Here is a 23674-nt window from a genome sequence, read left to right on the forward strand (position 1 = left end):
TAATAGTACTTGGCAGATAATGAAATAATTGCATGACTGCGCAAAGATATACTGTTAATAATTTTTCCTTTATAAACATATACAGTTGTTTAAATCATTGTATGGAAACCTCTTAATGGATGTTAATTCCATGTTATTCTGCGCATGTTCAAACTCCCAAAGTTGTTACTAGTTCTAGTGGAGTGAATATTGCAAGCACTGAGGGATTTGTTGTCATTACCACAACAAAATACAGGCCGTTAAATGTGATAAATATTACCTAATAACCTGTCATTACACTAAGCTGTGGCCTGAGAGTGCCGTCGGAACCAATTCCAAGATTTCACCTCACAGTCGCTAAAAGTATGACATCACCAAAAAGGAGAGTTGAATCTCAACCTGTGATGTCTATTTCTTGGGACCAACTAACCAGTTAGCGTTACAGTAAAGCTTTGTGAATCACCCAGTGCTTTTTAACATTGCAGAGATGGTTTTGCCTTCATTCAATTAGACGGGTATCAGATTGTTGAGATGCCTGGTATTAAATAAGAGAAACTGGCTTAAATCTGAATTGATTGATGTGTAGACTAATTCTAGCAGAAGTAAAAAAATGTTTAAAATAGCTTTTTAACTGACCTCTGGTATTTTTTGTTCTGTTGTACTCTAGACTATTATTTGGTTTTCAATTATAGGGAATATGCAGTACTTAATTTTTGCGAAGCACCTTGGACATCCTGAAAGGCACTATAAAAATGCACATCCTTCTGCATAATCATTGTTGAAGTATTTTGGAATCTGAAGCAACTGTGTGTTTTTCTCGTGATGACTACTTAAGTTTGTGAGAGCAATTGGCAGTTATCTATGCCTGTGCGCTGAATAATTTGCCATAGACACTGAATGTGTTGTGGTTTTGAGTTATATGCAGCAGCATTTGCGTTGCAGATGGCCCTGGCTTTTACTTTTTAAAGTTTTTGTGACCGTCAAGAAGCACACTGGTCTGCATCCCTGCAGAAAAAGACCTTGGGGCATCTTCTGTTTATCTGTAATGTGCTCAGTTGGGAAATGGATAAATTCATAAACCATAGTTTAACTGGAGGTTTTCTGGTAAAATCTACGGTACAGTAATAAAATCATCCCGACTAAAGTAATGTTCTAAATCTGATTGTTCAGAAAACCAAAAGACTTGCATTGTTTGCACGTTGTGAATATACAGTGTCACCTTTTATACTGTATGTAACATTATTATAGATATTCGGGCGGCACGGTGGCGCAGTAGTTAGCTCGTCTGCCTCACGGTGCCAAGGACACAGGTTCGATCCCTGCCCTGGGTCACTGTCCGTGTGGAGTTTGTACATTCTTCCTGTGTCTGCGTGGTTCTTGCCCCCACAACCCAAGGGTAGGTGGATTGGCCACGTTAAATTGCCCCTTAATTGAAAAAAAAAATTGGGTACTCTAAATGTATTTAAATAACAACATTAGATAATCGATGCACAAGAAAAGATACTCTATGCACACACATGTATTTTGAAAAAATTGGATTCGCATATGTGGGTAAAATATTTTGTTTTATGAAGTTTTGTCCGAAAAACATAATTGGTAACCATTTGTGGCCAGATTATGCATTGTCAAACTTGATCGTTTTTTTTGGTTCATTAATAGGATATTGTGAGCACCTAGCATGTCATCGTTAATGGTAAGATTTGGATTTGATTCACGATTCAGCATGTGAAAAGTAGTATTCAGGTTTATGCCTGCCTAACCGTGGTAACTGCATGCTTTAAAGATGATCAATTATATGAAATACTTGTCGGTGTTTTACTGACATGGCATGGTCTTCCACACACACCAGCATCTTAGTTTTGCTCTTATTTGTAAGGCTGAATCTGATAGAAGCTGCCAATGAGTGAACTCCTATGGAGCTCAAATATATCTCAATATCTCTTGCTGCCAGAGGATTTAGACATGTGTCCAAAATATGCATCTCCTGGGATCAGATCCAGACTTCTTTTCCATAATCCCTGAACCTATCAACCTGGCAGAAAATTTAGCTGCAAAGGAATAATTGGCATCATTGTTTGAAGGATTAGACACTTCACCTCCGTCCAACACAATCTGTTGGGGTTGGGGGGGGGGGGGGGGGGGTGGAAAATCAGCATTTAAACATGAATCATATATATAGAATCTTGTTATTAGGAATGTTCTGTGTCCCATTGCGTTGTTCATGCTTTTCTTGAAAGACTGGGGGGGAATGTTTTTTAAAAATTGGGTAAATTCAATCATTGCAAATTGACTCGGAGTGACCAATTTTTCTCCGGGTTTTGAATACCAATTAGACTTGGACCATATCCTTAAAATAATATAAATAAAATTGAAACGGGCAGCACAGTAGCACAGTGGTTATAGCACGGTTGCTTCACAGCGCCAGGGTCCCGGGTTCAATTCCCGGCATGGGTCACTGTCTGTGTGGAGTCTGCACGTTCTCCCCGTGTCTGCGTGGGTTTCCTCCGAGCGCTCCGGTTTCCTCCCACAAGTCCCGAAAGACATGCTTGTTGGCTGAATTGGATATTCTGAATTCTTCCTCAGTGCAAGCTAACGGATGCCGGAGTGTGGGGACCAGGGGATTTTCACAGTAACTTCATTGCTGATGTAAGCCTACTTGTGACAATAATAAAGATTATTATTACTGTTCAAAGTTCAGATTGATGCCAGCGAAACAGTGTGCTTTGTGACACAATCACAAGCTTTGGAATACGATCCCCCGATCATATCCTAAGTGATGTCAAAATTGGCTGAGTTATTTCATTGTGCTCGGACTAGCACGGGAGTGGGAAGGTTTACAGCTACCGGGCCACCTGAGATGAGAGGGCAAAGTTGTGGGTGGATGGAGAAACTGAGGAGGGATTTGAATTGTTTGATGATTACATCCACTTCTGGAGAATACAGCATGAAAGACGCGCAGGGCATCAAGCCTAAGGAGCAAGCACTGATTATTATGTAATAGGTTTGATTATGGGAAGACGGAACTGGAGTCAATAAAATGGATGGATGATCAAATTGGATCGCAATTTCTGGGCAAAGTGAGTTGATAATTATGCAGTGGCTGGAATAGCAATGCAACGCAACAGTGTTCATGAATATCAAGTGGAACTGAGAAGTCATAATACGCATATGGAAGAAATAAAACAAAAGAGGCCAGCACCCTGTCTTGGTTTGTAATTACTGTGATAAGCAACAGCTTGCACATGGCTACGTACACAAACACAAAAGATCAAATGTGCAAAGCCAAAGCAATGCCATTTGTGTCTAAATTGCTGAGAATTGTCAAAGTTGAGAGAGGGAAGGATTCATTTTAAGGATCTAATTTAGAAATTAGATGCGGGCGGCATGGTGGAGCAGTGGTTAGCACTGCTGCCTCACGGCGCCGAGAACCTGGGCTCGACCCCGGCTCTGGGGAGTTTTCACATTCTCCCAGTGTCTTCGTGGGTCTCCCCACAAGCCAAAGATGTGTAGAGTAGGTGGATTAGCCATGCTAAATTGCCCCTTAATTGGAAAAAAATATGAATTGGGCACTCAAAATCTATATTTTAAAAAAAAAGAAGAAATTAGATGAGTGATCAGATGACTTGGAGATGAACAAAAGAACAGGGGCAGGATTCTCCGCGCCACATTTCTGCCCTGACCGGCCGGCAGGATTCTCCATAACGCCGGCCGATCAATGGGGTTTCCCATTGTGGGGCAGCCCCACGCCGTCGGGAAACCCCCGGGCGCCGGCATAATGGAGAATCCTGCCGCCGGACAATCCCTCCCTGGGACACTAGATCTAACTGCTTGGTTAACTGCTAAGGCATTAAGGAATTGATGGTTTACAATACCTCATTAAGGTCCAATTTATTTGTAGTGATTATTTATAACCGCGTATCTCGCTAGATTACTGAAGAAGATATTAAGCCATCCATGTGGTGTGTGATTGCAGACTCCCTAGCCTGAAGAGGACAATATCGACCAGTTGGATTTCCAAACTTTGTTGATATCACGTTCATGTTGGTAGTCACGTCACGGAATATGTAACTTGCCAGAGTTGGATTTCGACTCTCTGGTTCTATTGACATCTTTAGGGTGAAGGCATATTCTTCTTGCTCGTTCTCTGATTACTTCCACCATGTTGTTGATTCACTGCCTTTTCAACATGTCTTTTTTGCCCCCCCCCCTGCCTACCCTGGGTCTCCAATATCCTTGAGAAGGGTGATGGTGGGCTACCTTGGGATGATGACAGGATGTATATTATAGGTGCAATCCAAGATACTCTGTGACCTGTAAAGGAACTATTTCTTGTATGTTGTGAAACTTGCGTTCATCGAGCTAAATGAGGTGTTATCATATTTCTCACCTGAGTCAGAGATGATGGCGAGGCTTGACTACATCAGGCATTGAGCAAGTCACTGTGGCTATAGCCTTCACACAGAAATCTGGAATAAAACCAAAGTGCTGCAGACAGTCTTTGAATGTTATTCACACAGACTGCAAACCATTATGGTCCACAAGCATAATATGGCTATGTTAGATTGTCTTCTCACTAAACATGCGTTTCCCCTTTTAACCAGTTCTTTGTGTGTGCGCGTACAATCGAAGGAGTAATTCAGTGCCTCCAGTTCTCCAATTTACTTTCTGATTTCCCAGCGGTTGCCATGGAAATCCCAAGAGTTCTGGAGTTGCTGTCCTTTTGTACTTAATGCCAAATAGATTGAACTGGTAGAAGAAGCTGGAAAAGAAAAATGCACTGATACCCATGGGGGTGAGGGAGGGAGGGAGGGAAGAAGCAAAGCTGCCTGGCAAAGATTATGTTCAGTACATTGTTTTCTCACTAAATTACATTGTTGGATCTGGCTTCTGAAACTTGATCTACAAAACCGCAGGTGGAAGTCATTTTTTGAATCTGGAGACATTAGCCAGAAACTCCCTGGGTTTTCTCCCTGGGATTTATGTTTCCACGGGAATTTACAGAACTGAGATTGTGCCCGACATCCTCAAGTGGGACAGGTGCTTGTTGTTAAGGGGAAAGTTGTATTTAATTTGTTCTCGATTTGAACATTGCTGTGGGCAAGACCTTGGCTGAGAGCAGATCTTAGTTACAATTGGTACAAGCTGCTTTGTAGATAAACTCTGTGTGCATATGTTGCATTAGGCACTTAGTACAGCTTTCGCTGCTCTCTGAGAAGCGACAAGAGGTTCGGTAATCTTGGCTGTTACTGCAACCCCACCAAACACACAGCAGATACTTGGTCAGAAAGACGCACAGGCGATACTTGATCAGAAAGATGCGCAGCAAATGATTTCTACAGTGAGGACCAATTGATGGGTCTGGATTGGGGATTGCCAATTGAAGTTTCATCATGATGAAATGCAGTCTGTACAAAATAAATGAAGCCTGGAGCAAATGCGAGCTGAAAGAAACAGGCAGCTATAATGAAACAAGCCTGTCATGATGGCCCTAATTATATTGCTTTAAACTCTATAATTTGACACCAGTGTATAAATAATTCAGTTTACATGCTGCAGCAAGAAAGATTGGTCTTTTAGTTCTTTATTATCATTTATTATCATCTATTCTTACACTCTTACATTAAAGGCCATCCAATGACATTGCTTTATCCCTTGCGCCATGACATCAAATTACCTGGGTATGGTAGCCTTATATTGAATAAACGGTCATTCTTGGCAAGTTCCGTTAGCTTTTATTCATATTAACCTCGTGTTGTTGTAGTCGTGTTTTTCTTTATCTCGGGAAATCTGGTTTGCTTACCAGTGATTTGCCCTTGCGCCTATGACATTAAATATTTAGACAGCTTTTATGAGTTAAAATTAACTGTGCTTAAACAATCTTCTAAAGGACTGATTTCTAGGGATTGGGAGGAATTCTCCCAAGCACCCCCCCCCACTGATAGGTTCAATAGGGGAGAGAGAGAATATGGCAGGAGGCCCAGAAATTGAGCAATGCCTGAGCTGCCTCCAGAGTTCAGGATGGAGGCTGCCTGCAACACTCGAGAACACCACAGCAGTGGGGAGGGGGGGAGAAACTGCAGGTGGACCTTCCAGATTAGTGTCCTGGAGGGGGGCCATCTTCCACCCTCAGTGTTCTTGGAGATCCATCTTCCTTTTCAGGTGGCCCATGTTCTTTCTCCAATCATGGGTCAGTGATGTTGGACGTGTTTTCAATGTGGTGCCCGGATACGATGGTGGACTGCCATGGAATAAGACGTAGAACACCCGGATGCATAAAAAAGTTGGGGCTGGATGATTTGGCATGTTTTCCCGCCAGCCTCTGTAGCAGGAAGCACTCCACATTCTTGCCCTGCCTCAGCACCTAGCCCTGAAATGGGAGAATTCTGACCATAATTATAGTAAGATCTGGGCCAATATCTCTAGCCATGTGATGATCCATTTTCCCCAGAAAGGTATTTTTTATTGCAGCACTCCCACCGTGTCCTCTGAGAAGCAGTTTCTATTGTGGCAGCAGGGGTGAGCCGGGTTTTCTGCCAATGGCTAACCCGGTGTCGCCATGAAAAAGCTATGAAGCTGGTCACTTTCTCAAAAAGGAATCCGGCTTCTGCCAATAATCCTTACCTGAGCTTTGAAACTTCTCACTGTGGGAATCAGTGGTAAATGGCCATGACTACCAGGGACGTTTGCCTGCAGCAACGTAGAGAACCAGGCAGCCATAGAGATTTGTTTTTAAAATCCACTGACTTGGCAATAATTTACTGTTGCAAAATTGAGAAAAGCACTGAGCCCAGAGTGATTCCTAATCCTGCCCTTGGCCTTTTGAAATAATTTATAGTGTTGCTCCTCTCCCAGCAGTGTTGGATGTCACTTAATTCTGACAGTTCTGAAGTACATCAAAATGATGGTGAAGAAGATGACTCTCCATCACCAGTGGCTTATTCACAAGCCACCTGCTCAACTTGGTGGCCAATCCTGGTGTCTGGCAGAATTGACGGCAGAGGCCCGCCACAGACGTGAACATGGATAATACCTGCATTAAGGGTCTGATGTGCGATCAATGAACACAGAAACAAAGGAGTAGTCCGAATCAAAGGCTTTAATCTACAAGAAGTGTGCGCAGCAGCAGGAGTACAGAAATGACGATGGCTGCTGGGAAACACGGGTTCTTATACTCCGCCTCGTGGGCGGAGCTACCTTTCTCTCGACCAATGAGAAGACAACACTTGGGCCAATGGGCAGCGAGCCTTCTGCACCAATAGCGACTCACACTCCCAGGTACCGTAATACCCCTAGTCATTCTACCACAGGGTCTTTATCCCCGACTAAAATGGTAGAAGACAAATAAAAATTCCTTCCCTGAATCCTCTAAATCGCAACGTTTGTCATCGGTGGGTGTTCCATTCTACACCGATATCAGAATTGCCTTTTGTGTCTTTTAACAGAATGAGTTGCCATATCCTGTTGTGAGATTCTGAAAGGACCCCATAGCAGTAAGTACTCACTGCAAACTGCATCCTTGCACACAAAGTTTGTATTGTTCAAATATTATGGCTCATTGGCATCATACCAAAGTGGAAGAGTGTTATTATCAGCATCCAGTTCAAAATCCAAACATGTCATGCTACGCTATCCACTGAAGTCAAAGGAATTGGATTATATTTAAGATAGCATTGTATATTCTTTAAATATAGTAATGAATAGAGATTACATTCTGTCTATCTTTCAAAAGTTTCTTTGCTGGGGTGCTCTTGGTACTTCTATAACGTAAGGCTTGTTGACATTTCAGGTAAATAATGTATAAGGAGATATAATGAACATGACAGCTTTGGCTGTGCACACTGTATGGAACGGGAACTTTAGTTCAAAAGAAAGAGGAGTGTGAGTAGGCTACCTGATCCCTCGAGGCTGCTCCACCATTCAATAAAATTGTCACTGATCTGGGCCTGAATTCCAGTTTCCTGCCTATTTCCAATGACCTTTGACCTCGCTAATCCTGCAATTCCAGAATGTAGTTTTCCATCCCCCCCCCCCCCCCCCCCCCCACGAGAATGTGCTGAATTAGTATGCAGCAAGGTAATTGGTTCTGACCATCAACTTAAAGTCTTAGGAATGAAATGTAACCATCTGACCAAGACCAATTGGTTTCGTACTAACGCGAGTGGTAATCAAATTTAGATAGGCATTTGCTTGTTGGATTTGGCTTGCGCAGTGATTGGTTTGGAAATGGGAGAGACGTGTCTTGTGATATGTGAATCAGTATGTTGAAACCGTGCAACCAGAGAACATCTGCCAACATCTGGAAAATATCTGGCTTGAGTGGGTTGCTGGGCGCAACAGCATAAAGAAACAGAATTAATATCAATGTGGATATAATTATCATTGTGTGTGTGTGTGTGTGTGTGTGGGCGGGGGGGAGGGGGGGGGGGGAGAGAAGAAGCGTTCAGGGACCATTTTTTTTCTCCACTCTGCATCACTTAGACTTTTTCTCAATGTCTGACGCACACTGTTTGTTATCATCTGATTAACAGCAGCAAAACCCTGCTGCTGGCTTACAGGAGAAGTGGCAGTAAGCAGCACTGCTTCTCAGAAACTCTGGTTCCCCCCAAAATTTGGATCACTAGTGTGTGGTATGTGTGCGCACTCACCCGTGTGTATGTGGTCACATGTTGTGCTGTATTAACTACCAATTCTAAAATGCCATATATATTACATACCCACATAACATATATATGTTTATATTTTACATGTGATTTTAAACACAGTGAAACCATCAATTCCTGTAAGGCGAACCTTATTTCTTGTTCTACATTGCTCAAAGTGGTCCAGAGAGAGGCAAAAATATCTTTTGCTGACCGTCTGCTTGACCAGTTGTTCCATTTATTTTGGATTTCTCTTGTTGGCTCAGTATACATAGAGCACTGAGACTTATGGGTTCATTACATGTTAATCTGAAATAAGTGATATTAAATAGGATGATGGCATCCTTCTGTTGGTCTTCATCCAGTTAGCATTGGGAAAATTGACAAGGGATTGAAAATAAAAATAATCCGCTATCGGAAGGGATTTTACTTAATGCTCTTTAATAGCTGATTTTTGGAACGTGCGCCACACTGGCTTGGCCTGCATTTATTGCCTATCCCTAATTGCCCTTGGCAAGGTGGTGGTGGTGAGCTGCCATCTTGAACCACTGAAGTCAATCTGGTGTACCCACAGTGCTGTTAGGAACAGTGAAGGAACAGTGATTAAGTTCGAAGTCAGGATGGTGTGTGGCTTGGTGGGGATGTACCCCTGCACCCTCTGACCTTGTCCTTTTAGGTGATAGTGGCTGTGGCTTTGTATGATGCTGCTGTGTGTGCCAGCTTGTCCTGCATGAAGACAGATGGCGAGAGTGTAAGCAGGGTGTGTGCCAGGGCAGGTAAGAATGTCTGACGCATGTGTGCAGCAACTGGGACCAGGCAGATGATGAGGGCGCAATCTAAAGGGGAGATAAAGAGTGGCGGTATCCTTTTGAGGTGGTGTGGACACGCTTTGGGGAGCCAGGCGAGGAGTTACTTGGTGCAGCATTCCCAGCCCCTCTCCTGCTCATACATAACAGTGCAGAAGGAGGCCATTCAGCCCATCAAGTCTGCACCGACCCAATTAAGCCCTCACTTCCACGCTATCCCCGTAACCCAATAACCTCTCCTAACCTTTTTGGACACGGAGGGCAATTTAGCATGGCCAATCCACCTAACCTGCACATTTTTGGACAGTGGGAGGAAACCGGAGCACCCGGAGGAAATCCCTGCAGACACGGGGAGAACATGCACACTCCGCACAGACAGTGACCCAGCGGGGAATCGAACCTGGGACTCTGGTGCTGTGAAGTCACAGTGCTAGCCACTTGTTCCACCTTTGGGCAATGGTAACCCCCCCCCCCCCCCCCCCCCCCCCCCCACGATGGCATTGGAAACCCCCACGATGTTGATAATGGGAATGCAGGACTTCCTGTTGCGGTGATGCGGAGCTAAGCCGCACGTTCGGTAGCTCCCGCTATTTTCGGTAAGGGCCCTCCTTTTAAGGGCCCGTAGCGGTGCTGGTTGGACTTTTCCCGGTGTGGGAACACATCCACTGCGCTTATCTGCAGGTGGATGGACTGGACCAGGAGCGGAGCGGTTAAAAAATCGGCTTTGGAGCAGAGAAAGGTGCAAGGCAGGAGAAACAAGATGGCGGCGGGCGGGGAACCGGCAGCAGTGGGCGCAGGAGCAGCAGGAGCTGCTTCAGAGAGCTGAAGGCTGAGCTTTTGGAACCGTTTAAGGCGTCGCTGGACAAGCTCACGGCGACTCCAGACGGCTCAGGGTGCAGAGATCCGAGAGCTACGGCAAAAGGCCTCAGAGAGCGAGGACGAAATCCTAGGCCTGGCAGTGAAGGTGGAGTCGCATGAGGCGCTCCACAAGAAATAGCAGGCGAGGATGGAGGAGATGGAGAACCGTCCCCGTCGGAAGAACTTGCCGATCCTGGGCCTCCCGGAGGGGCTGGAAGGTTCGGACTTGGGGGCCTATGTGGCTGTGATGTTGAACTCGTTAATGGGCGCGGGGTCGTTCCAGGGGCCCTTGGAGTTGGAGGGTGCCCATCGAGTGTTGTTGAGGAAGCCCAGGCCGAATGAGCCGCCTAGGGCGGTGCTGGTCCATTTTCACCGCTTCGTTGACCGTGAGTGTGTGCTGCGTTGGGCGAAGAAGGAGAGGATCAGCAAGTGGGAGAATGCAGAGATCCGGATTTATCAGGATTGGAGCGCGGAGGTGGCGAAGAGAAGGGCTGGTTTTAATCGGACGAAGGCAGTGCTTCACAAGAAGGGAGTGAAGTTTGGCCTGTTACAGCCAGCTCGCCTCTGGGTCACTTATAAAGATCGCCAGCTTCACTTCGATTCCCCGGAAGATGCCTGGACCTTCGTCCAGGCAGAGTAGTTGGACACGAACTGAGGACTGGGGGGCTAGGGACTGATGTATATAGTCCGGAGGCCTTGTCCTCCTGGGTATCCTTTCGTTTTTCTGGTTGTGTTTGTTGTTGCCTTTTTGCTTTGTTGCTTTTTGGGGTTGTTATTTATTTATTCAGGTGCTTTCTTGATTTTCGCTGGTGGAGGGCTGGGGAGCTGTTTGCGGGCCCGCTGGGTCACGCGCCCTTCTTTTTCCCCGAGTGTTGGGTCGGGGGGGCGGGGTCTGAGATGGAAGTACGGGCTTTCTTCCCATGCTGGAGGCGCAGTGGGCGGGACCGGCACTGGGTGGGGTGAGTGGTGGTTGTGTTGCACCGGGGGGGGGGGGGGGGGGGGGGGGGTCGTTGGGGTGGTGGGAGCAGCCGGAGTCAGCAGGAGTAGTCTGACTTACGGAAGTACAATGGAAGGGATTCCGCTTCTAGGGGTGGCCCTAGCTGGGGGGGGGGGGGGGGGGGGGTGGATATGGGGGGGTACCGGGTTGCTGCTGGAGGGGCCGAAGGGGAACTGCTGGTAATGGGAGGGGGGTCTGCCACCATGGGGAACGGGCCTGGGGGGTTCTGCAGGCACGTGGTGAGCCGAGGGAGAGCTATGGCTGATCGGCGCAGAGGGAGGGGGAAGACCCCCCCCCCCCCCCCCCCCCACCCCCCCCCCAGATTCAGCTGGTCACATGGAACGTGAGGGGGCTGAATGGACCGGTGAAGCGGTCCCGGGTCTTGGTGCATTTGAAGGGGCTGGGAGCGGACGTGGCTATGCTCCAGGAGACGCACCTTAAGGTGGCGGATCAGGTGAGGCTGAGAAGAGGCTGGGTGGGGCAGGTGTTTCACCCGGGGATAGATGTGAAGAGTCGAGGGGTGGAGATTTTAGTTGGTAAGAGCTTGTCGTTTGTGGCGTCGAGTGTGGTGGCGGATAGCTGTGGCAGATACGTAATGGTGAGTGGTAGGCTTCAAGGGGAGCAGGTGGTTCTGGTCAATGTGTACACCCCCAACTGGGACGATGCAGGTTTCATGCAGCGAATGTTGAGCCGGATTCCGAACCTGGAGACGGGGGGCTTGATCTTGGGAGGGGATTTTAATACTATGTTGGACCCAGCTCTGGATCGTTCGAGGTCTAAGACGGACAAGAGGCCGGCAACGGCCACAGTGCTGAGGGGGTTTATGGATCAGATGGGAGGGGTAGACCCTTGGAGGTTTTTGAAGCTGGGGGGTAGGGAGTTTTTCTTTTTCTCCCATGTCCACAAGGCTTATTCCCGGATTGATTTTTTTGTTCTCAGCAGGGCGCTAATCCCGATAGTGGTGGTGGCGGAGTATTCGGCGATAGCCATATCTGACCATGCTCCGCATTCGGTGGACCTGGAGCTGGGGGAGGGGAAGGATAAGCGGCCACTGTGGAGGTTAGGTGTGGGGCTTCTGTCAGAGGAGGAAGTATGTGGGCGGGTCCGTAGGTGCATAGAGGGGTATTTGGAAGCTAATGACAATGGGGAGGTGCAAGTTGGGGTGGTCTGGGAAGCGTTGAAGGCAGTGGTTAGAGGGGAGCTGATATCTATTTGGGCGCACAGGGAGAAGGGGGAAGAGGGTTGAGAGGGAGAGGTTGGTGGAACAAATGGTAAGCGTGGACAGGAGGTATGCGGATGTCCCGGAAGAGGGGCTTTTGAGGAAGCGTCGCAGTCTCCAAGCGGAGTTCGATATACTTGACCACCCGGAAGGTGGAGGCGCAGTGGAGGAGGGCGCGGGGGCGGTATATGAGTGCGGGGAGAAGGCAAGTCGGATGCTGGCCCACCAGCTCCGGAAGTGGGAGGCAGCGAGAGAGATAGGGGGAGTCACAGATACAGGAGGGAACCTGGTGCTGAGTATTGGGGACATTAATGGGGTGTTCAGATCCTTTTACGAGGAGCTGTACCGGTCAGTGCCCCCTAGGGAGGTGGGTGGGCTGGACCGCTTTCTGGATAAGCTGGAGTTCAAGAGTGGAGGAGGAGCGAATGGAGGGTCTGGGGGCCCCAACCGAGTTGGAGGAGGTGATGGAGGCGCTGGGGAGCATGCAGACAGGGAAAGCACCGGGACCTGGCGGGTTCCCGGTGGAGTTTTATAAGAAGTTCTCAGACCTGCTGGGCCCGTTGTTTGTGGGAACCTGAATGAGGCGAGGGGGGGGGACTTTGCCCCCGACGATGTCTAGAGCAATAATTTCACTGATTCTGAAGCGGGATAAGGACCCCCTCCAGTGTGGGTCTTACAGGCCGATCTCGCTCCTCAACGTGGACGCAAAGTAGTTGGCTAAGGTACTGTCTAGAAGGGTGGAAGATGTGGTCCCACTGGTTATCCATGAGGACCAAACGGGGTTTGTGAAGGGGAGGCAGCTGAATGTCAATGTGCGGCGGCTTCTTAATGTTATGATGATGTCGGCGGCGGATGGGGAGGCGGAAATAGTAGCATCGATGGATGCGGAGAAGGCCTTTGATAGAGTGGAATGGAGCTACCTGTGGGAGGTGTTGAGGAGATTTGGGTTTGGTGAGGGATTTATTAGCTGGGTGAAGCTGCTGTATAGTGCCCCGGTAGCGAGCGTGGTGACGAATGGGAGGAGGTCGGAGGACTTTCGGCTGTCCTGGGGGACGAGGCAGGGGTGCCCCTTGTCTCCCCTGCTCTTCGCGTTAGCGATTGAACCCCTGGCCATGGCGCTGAGGGATTCTAAGAACTGGAGGGGGATTGTGTGGGGGGAGGAGCACCGGTTGTCTCTGTACGGGGATGATTTACTGTTGTACATCGCGGATCCGGCGGGGGGGGGGGGGATGCCAGAGGTATTGAGGATACTTGGGGAGTTTGGGGACTTTTCGGGCTATAAGCTCAACATGGGGAAGAGTGAGCTGTTTGTGCTGCACTTGGGGGACCTGGAGAGGGAGATAGGGGAGCTCCCATTGAAGAGGGCGGAGAGGAGCTTTAGATATCTTGGCGTCCAGATAGCTAGGAGCTGGGGGGCCCTACATAGGCTAAACATTTCGAGGCTGGTGGAACAGATGGAGGAGGAGTTTAGGAGGTGGGATGTGCTGCCTCTCTCCTTGGCGGGCAGGGTCCAGTCGGTTAAGATGACGGTGCTCCCGAGGTTTTTGTTTCTCTTCCAGTGTCTCCCCGTCTTGATTCCGAAGGCTTTCTTTAGGAGGGTTAATAAGAGTATTCTGGGGTTCGTGTGGGCGCAGAAGACCCCGAGAGAGTGAGGAGGGTATTCCTGGAGCGAGGCAGGGAGGTAGGTGGTTTGGGGTTGCCTAACCTGTGTGGGTACTACTGGGCTGCGAATGTGGCAATGATCCGTAGGTGGGTGATGGAGGGGGAGGGTGCCGCATGGAAGAGGTTGGAGGTGGCGTCCTGTGTGGGCACGAGTTTGGAGGCACTGGTGACGGCCCCGCTCCCACTTCCCCCGGCAAGGTACTCTACGAGTCCGGTAGTGGTGGCTTCCCTCAAAATTTGAGAGCAGTGGAGGCGACATAGGGGGGAAGTGAAGGCGTCAGTTTGGACCCCAATATGGGGCAACCACCGATTTGCACCGGGGAGAATAGGTGGTGGGTTTTTGAGTTGGCATAGGGCAGGCATCAGGCGGATGGGGGACCTTTTCCTCGACGGGAAGTTTGCGACTTGAGGAGTTGGTGGGGAAGTGGGGTCTCTCTCTCTTTCCCCCCCCCCCCCCTCCCCCCCGGAATACTTTCAGGTATATGCAGATTAGGGCGTTTGTTAAGCGGCAGGGGCAGAGTTTCCGCTATTGCCGCCAAGTGGGGTGCAGGATAGGGCGCTCTCGGGGACGTGGGTCGGTGAGGGTAGGACCTCGGCAATTTATCAGGTGATGCAGGAGGGGGAGGAGGCCTCGGTGGAGGAGCTGAAAGCGAAGTGGGAGGAGGAGCTAGGGGAGGAAATCGACGAGGGGACGTGGGCGGACACCCTGGGGAGGGTGAACACGTCCTCTTGCGCACGACTCAGCTTAATTCAGCTGAAGGTGCTGCATAGGGCGCACATGACTGGGGCCAGGCTGAGCCAGTTCTTTGGGGGTGAGGACAGGTGTGGGAGATGTTCGGGAGGCCCGGCGAATCACACCCACATGTTCTGGGCGTGTCCGGCGTAAGAGGGGTTCTGGAAGGGGGTGGCGGGGACCTTGTTCAAGGTGGTCGGGTCCAGGGTGGAACCGGGCTGGGGGCTCGCTATCTTTGCGGTAGCATCGGAGCTGGGAGTGCAGGAGGCGAGAGAGGCCGGTATCCTGGCCTTTGCATCTCTAGTAGCCCGGCGCAGGATTCTCTTACAGTGGAGGGACGCGAAGCCCCCGAGCCCGGAATCCTGGATTAACGACATGGCCGGGTTCATCAAACTGGAGAGGGTCATGTTTGCCCTGAGGGGGTCGGTGCAAGGGTTCTTCCGGCGGTGGCAGCCTTTTCTTGGTTTTCTGGCGGAGTGTTAGGTGGTGGTCAATCTCAGCAGCGTCCCGGGGGGGGGAATTATGGGTCTGGTAAGGGGGTTTGTTTTTGAAACTATATGTTTGTTACTTTCTTTTTTGTTAATTTATCGCTTTGTATGGGGGGGGGGAGGGGTTTTCTTTCTGTTTTTGCTATGCCTTGTTTATTTTATTGTTGGGAGAAAATTTGAGTTGAAAAATTTGAATAAAAATTATTTTTTAAAAAAAGATAATGGGAATGCGGTGATGGTGATGCATTCGAATATTGAGGGGTGATGGTTCGATTCTGTCCTTGGCACTTTTGTTGCGCAAATCTCACATTACTTATCAGCACAAGCCCGTATGTTAGCCAGATGATGAACAATGAAACAGCAAATTACACTCGCTGGCAACAGAATAAGTATTCACAGAAGAACTGGTGAACTTAAACATGCCAAAAGAAAACCTAAAAAGCATTTTTGCTTTGGATTTTCCAAAATACTTGTGCAGTAGAACACAACGACCGGGATTTTCCGCTTCCATTCACATTGGGCAGACTTGGCGGCGCGAGTGAAAAATATCGTAAGACCTCCTTCGATGCATTCAAACTGGCGGGAGCAGCTCTACGTCGTCAAGAGTGGGAGCGGCAGGGGAGAGTGGGTTCACGGGCAATTCTGAACAGCAATGTACTCGAGGCAGCCTCCTGGTGTAGGGCCGTGGCCTTCTTTTTTGAAGGTGTGCATAGAGGGGGCCTGGAGTGGAGTGGGGGGATGTGATGGGGAGGACAGCACGGACTGTTGGTTCCACACGATCTTGGGGTGGGGGTTGGAAAGAGGTGGGGTAGACGAGGGAAAGGTGAATGGAAAAACGTGTCAATGATCAGTACCCCATTGCAGCTGAGACTGTTCAGCTTGAACTCAATTGACTTGCTCGAAGTCAGACATGCAATTGTCCCACTTAAGCAGCAGTTGTTTGATGGTGCCAGTGTTTACTGCACTTGGCACATGGACGTCCAGATTCAATGACTGCTGTGCTGTGGCTGGATCACTCTCGACTCAGTAAGTAACCCTTAGAAAGGTTGCCAAAGATAGTGCTCCTAATCCTTGACTCTGTGCTGAAGTACCTATTGACAAGTTCCACACTCCCCCACCCCCTCACCCCACCACTTGGTCAAGCAGAGCACAAGGCCTTGGAGTGAAGCTTTGGACAATGCTCAGAATTCAGTAGAGTTGCCAAAGCTGTGACCACTCAGACATAGAACATAGAACATAGAACAGGACAGCACAGAACAGGCCCTTCGGCCCTCGATGTTGTGCCGAACAATGATCACCCTACTTAAACCCACATAACCCGTATACCCGTAACACAACAATCCCCCCATTAACCTTACACTACGGGCAATTTAGCATGGCCAATCCACCTAACCCGCACATCTTTGGACTGTGGGAGGAAACCGGAGCACCCGGAGGAAACCCACGCACACACGGGGAGGACGTGCAGACTCCACACAGACAGTGACCCAGCCGGGAATCGAACCCTGGAGCTGTGAAGCATTGATGCTAACCACCATGCTACCGTGTGGGGTAGGGGTGATGTCAGGTCTTTCCAACTAGGATGCAAATTAAGGACTGGCCATCAGTGTGATGGCCAGGACACGATTCGGTGCCCTTTGAGAGGAACTTGCAGACGATAAGTGGGCAAAGAGTGGTCCTTTTGGGAGATGATTGCTAATTATCATAGAATTTACAGTGCAGAAGGAGGCCATTCGGCCCATCAAGTCTGCACCGGCCCTTGGAAAGAGCACCTATGTCTCCACCCTATCCCCTTTATCCCCGTAACCCAGCAACCCCACCTAACCTTTCTGGACACTAAGGGCAATTTAGCATGGCCAATCCACTTAACCTGCACATCTTTGGACTGTGGGAGGAAACCAGAGCACCCGGAGGAAACCCACGCACACACGGGGAGAACATGCAGACTCCGCACAGACAGTGACCCAAGCCGGAAATCAAACCTGGGACCCTGGAGCTGTAAAGCAACTGTGCTAACCACTGTGCCAACTTACTACTCTAATTGTCAAGTCTCTCCCTTTGATAATCCAGTGAGGCGACCACCTGGTGATCATTTGCCATTCTTCTCGCTCATAGGCAGAAGAAGAAGACGACATCAAAGGCAATATTTGGCCAGGGCCTCCTCTGCACAAGGAGGGTGAACCCATGACCGTCTTAGCTCAGAGGTGCCTTGATAGACCCAGGGTCAACATACAGCGGCCAACGTACCTGCCGATGTCCGAAAACCAGTGTTGCCAAAGACTACGCATGTCCAGGGAATTAGTTGCTTACATCTGCCATCTTCTGCAGGATTTGGCTCTATGGGATCTTGGAGGTCATCCACCGTCGGTGTCACGGAAAGTGACCCAGATACTTGATTTTCTACACCAGTGGCTCCTTCCAGGGCTCCACAGGTGACCTCTGAGGGATTTTGCAATGCCTGCGATGCAATCTTCCTGCGGCACTCAACTTTGTGCATTTGACCGAGATCCGACAAGCCAGGAAGCTAGAGCAATGGGATTTCCACAGGTGCAGGGTGCTATCGATTGCACACACGTGGCACTCGGAGCTCCGTGTCATCACGCTATCAACTATGTGCGCTGCACGGGCTGGTCTGCGACCGTGCCAAATGCCCTTTCGATTCCCAAGGATCTCCGATCCCTGACATCTTTCCGTGTCGACAGTGGCTGCAGGGCAGGCTCCTCTGAGATGTGGGCTGCCCACTGAGGATCAGGCTGCTGGCGCCTGTGTATAGGCCACAGTGCAGCTGAGACCAGGTGCATCAAAGGCTCGTGCTGCAACTCACACCTTGGTAGAACAAAACATTAGGATGGTGAAGGGGAGGTTCCGGAGCTTGGATGGGTCTGGTGGAGCCCTGCAGTAAAATCCACATTGTGGTTGCCAGCTGTACTCTGCACAACCTGGTGCTGCAATGGGGGGGGGGGGGGGGGGGGGGGGGACAGCTGGGGGGGGGGGGGGGGACAGCTGGAGGGGGGAGAACAGCTGGAGGAGGAGACGGAGAAGTCGCACATTTCCAAAAGTGAAGAGGTTGAAGAAGATGAGGCTGAGAAGCTCCCCAGGAAGAATTTTTTCAATATAATGTAAGCAACATGCGTGTCCGAGCGGATGATGAGGGCTGTATAGCGAGTAGGACCAGGGAGGTGATGAAGAGATGACCCTCCAGTGAAGATAAAGATGTTTGTGGGAGAGCCAGTGGTGGTGTCCCTTTTAAGCTTGTGTTGAGTGAGGTCCTTGTAGGTGTGTGTTGGATCTGACAGTGTGTAAGTGGAGCATGATGGGAAGTGACTTGCCTTGGCAAAATGGCGGAGATCATTCATCCTCTTGTGGCACTGGCTGGCTGTCCTCTTCTGCAGAGCATTGGCACTGACCACCACCTCTCCTGCTGGATTTGTCACCTTGTTTGCAGGTTTTCTCCCAGAGCGTGGATAGAGTACATTGCGGTGAGCCTCCAATGTGTTCAGGTGCTCAAGGGCGGCATTGGTAAACTTGGTTGCAGAACGTTTCCTGAATCTGACGACCATCACTTCCCAGAGAAATCTGGTATGTGAGCTGTGCGCCAGAATGGCCTTTAAATATGACACCCAGATCATTGAAGTGCTGGGGTGATAGGGCAAGCGAATCAAAGGACCCTGCCAGTAATCGGGTGTGGAAGCCGTGCCTGCAAATTCTTTTCACCAAGTGCCACAATATATTACAAGCCAACTGTTTAGCACAGTGGGCTAAACAGCTGGCTTGTAATGCAGAACAATGCCAGCAGCGCGGGTTCAATTCCTGTACTGGCCTCCCCGAACAGGTGCTGGAATGTGGCAACTTGGGCTTTTCACAGTAACTTCATTGAAGCCTACTTGTGACAATAAGCGATTATTATTATATGGCGGAAAAGCAGTCATCGTCATTGGCGGGATAAATGATGCTTTCCCCACCCAAAATCAGGCCTTGCTGATTTATGAGATGATTCCCTACAATATATTTTCATTAGAAATTACCATGCAGATGCTGGGGAATCTGCAGTTCAGTTCTATTCTATAATAAGGAGTGAATATGAAATTCTATTGAGTGAGGCATAATGTTACAGGGGAACCAGGCTGTAACAATTTCCCATTGAATGGTAGAATGTGGGTGTGCACCACAGTTCACACATGACCTTAGCCATAAAATATACTGTTGTATTGAAAGCTTTCCCACCGAGATTCTAGAATAAAAAGCCAGTAATGGGAGCTATGAATATACTGAGTTTTTTCTTTAAAAAAACATTTGGTTCGTAATGTCCTTTCTGGGAAGGAACTTTGCCACCCTTGACTAGTTTGTCCTGTATGTCACTCTTAATTCAACAATGTGGTTTACTCTTAACTGCCCTCTGATATCGTCCAGCAAGCAACTCCGTTATATTCGAGAAGTTGGATGAATGGCGTCAAAGGGCAATAAATTCTAGTCTTCCCACCAATGCCCACATACTATGAACGAGTGAAGCAAGTGAAATGAGGTCTGCTCTGACACACATGGCCTCCAATTAAGGGGCAATTTAGCATTTTTGTTTTTCTGCCTCTGTAGATAGTTCAGGCAGTGCCCTATTCCCCCCCCCCCCCCCCTTCACCAACACTCCGATTCCCTCCCTTGCACCGCCCTCCTTTCCCTTCTCTCCCCACCATCTCCCTTCCTTTCCCTTCTGTTGGTACAGAGGCGAAGGTATCTCCAGTGCAAAGTTGAGTGCTTGTACCATTTGTTTTTTTTTGTAGAAACGTGTCGTGAACTGTTTTAATAATCAGAGTACCCCCCCCCCCCCCCCTCCCCGGTACGTTGGTACTGAGGGGAGGGTACCCTGTTTTTCTCCAACACAAAATTAGTGTTTGTACCATTTGGCCTTGTACATATTTTTTTACTGCTTTAATAAAAAGATATGGCCAATCCACCTAGCCAGCCTGCACATCTTTGTGTTGTGGAAGTGAGACACACTCAGACATGGGGACAATGTGCAAACTCCACACGGACAGCGACCTGGGGTTGGGATCGAACCCGGGTCCTCGGCAACGTGAGGCACCAGTGCTAACCCACTGCGCCACCGTGCCGCAAGTGGCCTGCTTCAGGCATTTCTTTTCTGATTCCGTGCACATTTTTCTCCAGCTCCGGATGCACTGCGTGCCGCCTAAGAGCGAGAAAGCCATCAATTTCCTTGATCTGTTAAATAACTTACTTGCTTTCTGATTGAGGATTCCAGCGAGAGATGGTTGGCCGCATCGGCGACGCACAAAGGGAACATTTATTTGAATGAGGTTGTCTTTTTTAAGGAGTTGTTTTGAAAGATTGTCAATGATTAGGATTCCGTTCGCTGGTTAGACTTTACTCAGTCAGCGTGTTGAGAGATTTTGGCTTTAGCCCTTGAGGTCTATTTATAGAATGTAACACCTGTCTGTAACAGGATAAACAGTAATACTTCTATGGAAAGTAGAGAGAGGATTGGGACAAGATACAGGGGCTAATAGCCTGCTGGCATTGACAGCTGAAGTATGTGACGAATTGTTTGAGGCTCGAGGAATATGTTGAAAAAGAGTAAGTTTGCTGCCTTATTTCGTAGAACACAACAATATTTTCTGTCAAGTGTTGGATTGTGGCACATTGAGCAGTACAAAATTAAATCCAGTAATTTTGCCACTTGTTTTAACTCAACAGCTCTTGATTGAGACTGCTTTTTATTTTTATTTCTGTAAGGCACCAGAATTAAGTTACTTTTTAATTGCTGCGACACAACAGCCAATTGATGTGACGATGAATGAGATTGCTCTGTGTTGAATGTAATCTGTCGTTCAAGATAGCATTTCAGAATCCCCTGCAGAAGAATAAAATCAAAATATGCAAAGAACTGAACTCACCGATGTTCTAGAAATAAATATTTACTGGCTTGAGCATCAGAAACATTTGTTTAATGTTTAATCCCTGAGAATTGCAAGTAGGGCGAATAGTGTTCCCATCAAATGGAACAATTCGGAACTTGGGTTTAGTCAGCTGTGTTTCTAGCCCAAAGTACCAAACTCAACAATAGGGCAGAACGGTAGCATAGTGGTTAGCACTGCGGCTTCACAGCGCCAGGGTCCCAGGTTCGATTCCCTGCTGGGTCACTATCTGTGCGGAGTCTGCACGTTCTCTCAGTTTCTGCGTGGGTTTCCTCCCACAATCCAAAGACGTGCAGGTTAGGTGGATTGGCCATGATAAATTGCCCTTAGTGACCAAAAAAGGTTAGGAGGGGTTATTGGGTTACGGGGATAGGGTGGAAGTGAGGGTTTAAGTGGGTCGGTGCAGACTCGATGGGCCGAATGGCCTCTTTCTGCACTATGTTCTATGTACCAAACTAGCATAAGAAATGTAACTTTAAAAATCTTTCTTATAGAATTTCAGTTTATTCTCTCTTAGCATAATTTGTTTTTGAACGGAAAAACTTGAAAAATATATCAATCAGCCTGTTAACCATGATCGCCCCATTGGCGTAGCATCCCATGGGTTTAACTGTGCTTATTTCTTCATTTGAAAGAAGCTTTTAAAAATTGCTGCATGACTTAACTACCCACCCTCCTCCCCCCACCAAAGGCAATCAGATAACATCTTAGAGAAATAAAAGATGGGCAGTTATATTTCACTGCCGCTACAACCAAGTAACTCGAAATGCCAGAATTGTTCTATTCCATGCTGTTTGCTCATCTGCTCCCAATCTAATCCCAAACTGGGTGTTGTAGTCAGTACGGTACACTTGGCAACTGGGCCTGAGTTCAGTGGTGCAGAGATCAATTTAACCGACTGCTGCAATGTTTACTAATTGATTCATTCCCATGGCAAGATAAAAAAAATCTGAGGCACCGCTTAATGTTTTAATAGGCCAGAGATAATCATTCAGACCTAAAATCACTGGATTCCGGTATTGTTTCTGTAACTCAGGTGACAGTAATGTACAGAGTTAATTTTTTTGCAATTTCAACAGCTGAGTTTTTCGTCTGATCGACCGTTTTTTTGTATTTTTTTGTTGTCTGGTGAATTGGAGCAACACTGGGAAGAACAGTCCGCAAAATCCAGAGAATCCGCTCAGAAGGAGGCCATTCGGCCCGTTGTGGCAGCACCAGCTCTCTGAATGAGCAGTTCCCTGAGTGCCATTTTCCTGCATTCTGCTCCGAACGCTGCACAGTCTTTGATTTGATTTTGATTTATTTGAGTTATTTATTTATTGTTATGTGTACCAAGGGACAGTGAAAAGCACTGTTCCGCCTACACTCCTGGCAGATTGCACCATACATAAAAACAGAACATACTATAATAACAGTTGTAAAATATGGAGGAAGAAGATCTGTCGGGGTGAGATCGCAGAGTCGCCAAACTCCGCCAGATCTTGGAAAAATGTTTTTAAAATCCAGCTGCAGCCTGTTGGTTTTTTTTGTACGGGATATCTGTCTGTCAGTCACTCACATAACAGTCTAATTCCTTTTTGACTGCTTCGATTGAACCTGAACCCACCACATTCTCAGGCCGTACATTCCCGAAGCCCACCACTCACTATGTGAAAGTATACTTTTTTTGTTCTTGTGTTGCTTTTGTTTCTTTTTGCAAATTACTTTAAATTGGTGTCTCCTTCTCCTCCATCCTTTTCGTGAACAGGGATAGTTTCTCCCCATCTCCTCTGTCCAGGCACCTCATGAGTTTGAATACCTCCACCACATCTCCTCTGAGAAAACAGTCCTAACTTCTTCCAGCCTGCCTTCATAACTCATGTTCCTCATCCCTGAAATCATTCTCTTGAATCTTTTCTGCATCCTCTCCCGCACCTTCACATTTTTCCTGAAGTGTGACACCACCCACCAATGGGCAGAATACTTTCCTTGTGGCTTTGTGTTTGTGACAAATCAGTAAACCTTCAAACTGCTTTACCTTTCTCTCTTTCCTATGCATTTAGAATTTTTGAATACGCTTTTCTGCGTCTTGTCAATATGAACAAAGTTGTCGGGGACATGTGCCTTTTTTCAGTCCAACGTACTAATGCGCGTCACTTCATACAACACACTGGGCTGGATTCTCCGATCCTGCAGCTATGTCTGCAGGATCCGTCTGCAGTGGTGGCGCACCGATCCTCCGCCTGCAGGGCTAGCAGCTGTGCAGCGTAAAGCCCCCGGCTTTATCTGCGGATATGCCTGCAGAATGGCCGGGTCTGTGGCCGCGCATGTGCACGCTGTGCAACATGGTGCCGGCCGAGCGCGGACCCGGCCTGCGAAACACTGCC

At 48.2% G+C, this 23674-nt stretch overlaps 1 protein-coding gene and 1 long non-coding RNA gene across 4 annotated transcripts in view; one reads left to right on the top strand and one right to left on the bottom strand.

Annotated features, from left to right (window-relative positions):
* The window catches only part of LOC119955604, a 34751-nt gene extending 13979 nt beyond the window's left edge, over window positions 1-20772 (bottom strand). The window contains exons 1-2 of the long non-coding RNA XR_005458501.1: window positions 20612-20772; window positions 4367-4445 (exon numbers count right to left, since the gene is read on the bottom strand). This is a non-coding gene — a long non-coding RNA (uncharacterized LOC119955604). The remainder of the gene's footprint in view (window positions 1-4366; window positions 4446-20611) is intronic.
* ralgps1 (Ral GEF with PH domain and SH3 binding motif 1) overlaps window positions 1-23674 on the top strand; it is a 723987-nt gene that overhangs the window by 69100 nt on the left and 631213 nt on the right. For 2 of the 3 annotated variants that reach the window (XM_038781971.1, XM_038781976.1), the window contains exon 1: window positions 20854-20967. The exons of the other annotated variant lie outside the window; for it this stretch is intronic. The gene's annotated coding sequence lies outside the window, so the exon portion shown is untranslated. Of the gene's footprint in view, window positions 1-20853; window positions 20968-23674 lie in introns of those variants that run through there. 3 annotated transcript variants of the gene reach the window in all.

Source organism: Scyliorhinus canicula, chromosome 21 (genome assembly GCF_902713615.1).
Source record: "Scyliorhinus canicula chromosome 21, sScyCan1.1, whole genome shotgun sequence".
In the NCBI taxonomy this organism is placed as follows: domain Eukaryota; kingdom Metazoa; phylum Chordata; class Chondrichthyes; order Carcharhiniformes; family Scyliorhinidae; genus Scyliorhinus; species Scyliorhinus canicula.